We start from the raw sequence: 3,958 nt of genomic DNA on the forward strand, positions 1-3,958 counted from the left end.
CGCGGCGTAAGCGACGTAAGCGACGTAAGCGACGTAAGCGACGTAAGCCACGTAAGCCTCGGCCGATTCCCCTCCTTCGTATTAAGAGTTATTGCGTGCGAGAGTCGCTTTCGCGTAACACAATGGGAAAAGTTCACTCTTGCGGATCGTATCTCGTTGCGTCGTCGGCGATTGTATCATTGTACCCGTTGCCGCTGATAACGCGACGTGCGATGATACTGAATAAAAATGTAACATTCATTTATTGTAATGTATTGTATAATTTACATACATTGTAAATCAGTCCTTTTCTGCAGTTTCAAAGTGAATAACGTTTACATTAACATATTCATTTAACAAATAATTAATAAAATTGAATCAAATTTAATATTTTTTTCTTTAATTAAATTGTTTAACTTTATTGTTTAAATTAAATTAACGATATATATGTATAAGTCGGTATTCATGCGTTTTTATTTCATTAGCGTTTTAAAAAACGTTTTAAGATGCTAATACGATCCTCTGATTGGTTCGTGACATCTTAAGATTATACTTAAAAAGTTAAAACAGTCTTAAATATTAAGAATCGATTAAATGACCGAATACTCATTGAGTAGAAGCAATGGCGACTTACAGAAATGATTAAAACTAACTGAAATTGAGTAAAATTTGAAGTTATGAACCTAACAGTATAGATATCTAATTATTCATTTTTTGTTGAACAAGCAGTTGATCGAACGCAGTTTATCTATCTGTATTAGAAAACAATTTTTTTAATTTGATCGACCAATTTGGATAGAACAATTTTATATACAGGGTGTTTCAAAATTTGCGACTCAAAATATTACAAGAAGAAAATTAAGTAAAAAAGTTATTTGTAAATTTTTACTTTAAGCAGTTAAGATAATAGTAATTGAGACAACAAGGAGTTAAAAATGGTTAATTACAGACTATATGACAGTCATATGTATATAAGTATTAGTCAGCGCTGTTGAGTGCACATTTCAGCGTGCTCAGTAATATTCACAGGTATAACCAGACGTAGTCTGTAATTGGCTATATTTCAACTTATTATTTCAGAAACTATTGTTAAAAATAAAAATTTACAAGTAACTTTTTTACTTCAATTTTTTCAAAACATTTTTGCTATAATGTAAAAAGAAAAAAAAGGATCTAAGAAACTTTAAATGAATATTCCAATAGTTTCAAGTAGGAGATGTAAAAGCGCATCTTGATTGTACGTTTGAAACGATTTCGTTTCACATTATAAGTAAATAAATTATTTCAACATAATCTTTGTTTAGTAAAATAAAAGAAGTTGTCAGGACAGATTTAGCACGCATTCACGCTCATAATCAGTACGACCGAGCGAGCAATTCCTTTTTCTTTCTTTTACGAAGCGTTATTGGCCGTTCGATTTCATCATACCGTCGGCAAGGGGAGAGGGGAAAGGGAGAAGGTAGGAAAAGGAAAAAGGGAAAAGCGTTAGAAACGTACGATCGCTCGCCGGTTGAAGGCGTAGGTGAAAATACAATTAGGTTCCGTGTTATGCGCGGCTGACGCGAAATCGCATGCGTGACGTGACATGACGTGGCGTGGCGTGGCGTGCGTGTATGCGTGCGTGCGTGTGTGAATTGTAAATTTGAAATATAAATGCATCGACCGCGCGAGTTATACGGAATCTACGTGAAAATAGACATCGGCGCAAAAGGTAGATGACCGTCGGAGTCGTTTTAATCAATCGGCGACGTAAATACTCGCGGATCGTTATCCGCTTCTGTGACGGCGTTTCGCGGATCGTCTCATATCGCCGCCCAACTTAACGTCCGCTAATTGCACGTAAACGCCGTGCGATTAGACTTACTTTGAGACTTTCGCTTGTGGACCGCAGAAAAAGACTTTACTACATTTTAATTCTGCAACTATAAACCGCACAGGCAAACCGATTTGAATATCTCAATTTAATCTCCTAAATAATTCATATTTTAAGGTTAACCTAATTTTCTGTTAATTACGTTAATAAATTAAGAGATCAATTGTGTGATGCTATAGCGAGGAATTAAAATTTCTGACATTTTTAATATTTCACATCTTTTATTTTTCGTTTGGATTATATAATAAAATTACGTTATCACGCTAATGATTTAATCGTATTTTAATATTTCATTATAATAGAATTTTATTAGATTAGAGAGATCGATTATGTTATCCTTCTTAGCAAGAAAATTCGTAGTATACGATAGTAGTGGAAGAATCGAGAATCCGCGGTGCGTCGCGTCGTGTATTTGAGAATGTCTATTTGAGAATATCTATATCTATCTGCACAATATACACACCACACACACCCCCCCACCCCGTCGGTCTATTTGTGCGCGCGCGAGCGCACGTGTGCGACGCCCGTAGAAACCTGTTTCTTCGTGACAAGTTATTTGGATCGCGGACGATCCTCGCAGCAGGTTTAATTTCTGCACCGAGCGTGCTGGCGCATGCGTCACGACACAGCTCCTCTCCTATTCTCACCGAATAATTTACGGCACGTGAGCTCCACGGGATCGAACGCGTTTATGAGAGCCCCGGCCCCGGCGTCGCGGATGAATCAGAGAGAGAAAGAGAGACTGACGTATTATATATACGGAGTGTGCGCTGGGCACAGTCAAGCCCGTACTTTTTACATTAAACGTCATCAGTTCTATAGGTATATACCAAGTATTCATGCTATGTACAAACAAAGATCTGCAGTCGTTGAAAGTGTATAACGGGTAAACTTTTAGTAGAGCAATATCTTATATAAATAGAAATATTTCAGTTTAATTCGAATATTGAAGTTATAATATATAATAGACGATGTAATGTACATATATACACATGCTTATATAATTTATTTTGCTATGTACATGTATTATATATCTTGTCTAAAATGTTGTAAATATTTAATTTTCCTATTGTTTTCAAGCACCGTTCAGTAACAATTACAATGAGATCTTGTTCTGACGAAAAATATTTTGGTAAGTGGTATTAAAAGTGAGAGAATTCGTCATGCGGGAATGATGGGTTCTGTTTTTACGCGCAAGCATCAAACGAGTATTATACACGCTATATATTACAATTATTGCCCTTTTGTGGAGCGTTTCGTAAATGCGAATCGCGTAAGCGCATGATACCTTGATTCATCAGCGAACAAAAGAACTTTCGCTGTGCATGGGTCACCGATGCAGCACGCACGAGCGACGAACTAGGTGATCGCAATCTCCTCCACTTGCGATGATACTGACGACATTGACGCATCGAGAAGCGAGGTGTATCTTCTTCCGCAGGATCCGCAGGATCTCTACGAGATCGAACCAAATCTGCGCGAGACATCGCTCGTCACTCGTTCCGAGCACTTGAGACGACGTCTCTCGGTTTCTCGAAAAAGTATTACACCTCTAGCCCTAGAGTCTAGAGCTAAAAACAATCAATGTCGTCAATCAATTTTACGTGGAGATAAACGAGCAAATGTTTTGTATCTAAATACTTAGCGTGTAGATGACATAAAACGAATAATTGATTAAAATTTAAGAGCATCTTTAAATTGGAGACATTTCGCTGAGGAAGAGAGATTTTATTTAATAATATAATTTACTTTCAATTTATACACATGGCCTTAATTATATTTATTTATTTTACTTTGAATATTAGGTTTAAGATAATTAGTTTATATAATTTTTATTAGGTATTGTATATGTGCATATACTCAGATATTGCATCATTCTTTCATGAACGTAAAATATTGATTATATATTTTTTTTTTTGCTAAGAGATTGAAAGATTTTGAATAATGTAAGATGTTCTAATAATAAATAATGAAACCTTCTATTCGATATTAAAATAGATAATAAACTAAATAAACAGGGATAATACTTTTTAATGTAAATAATTAAATTTTTTACAATTTTATTCTTTTTATCTTCTCAAAATTTACTTCGTCACGTTTGTATTA

At 35.3% G+C, this 3,958-nt stretch overlaps 1 protein-coding gene across 6 annotated transcripts in view; it reads left to right on the top strand.

Moving 5' to 3' along the window:
• The window catches only part of LOC108752592 (putative transcription factor capicua), a 60,880-nt gene that overhangs the window by 5,033 nt on the left and 51,889 nt on the right, over positions 1–3,958 (top strand). The gene's annotated exons all lie outside the window — the stretch shown is intronic.

The sequence above is a fragment of the Trachymyrmex septentrionalis genome, unplaced genomic scaffold (genome assembly GCF_001594115.1).
Source record: "Trachymyrmex septentrionalis isolate Tsep2-gDNA-1 unplaced genomic scaffold, Tsep1.0 scaffold60, whole genome shotgun sequence".
NCBI lineage: Eukaryota > Metazoa > Arthropoda > Insecta > Hymenoptera > Formicidae > Trachymyrmex > Trachymyrmex septentrionalis.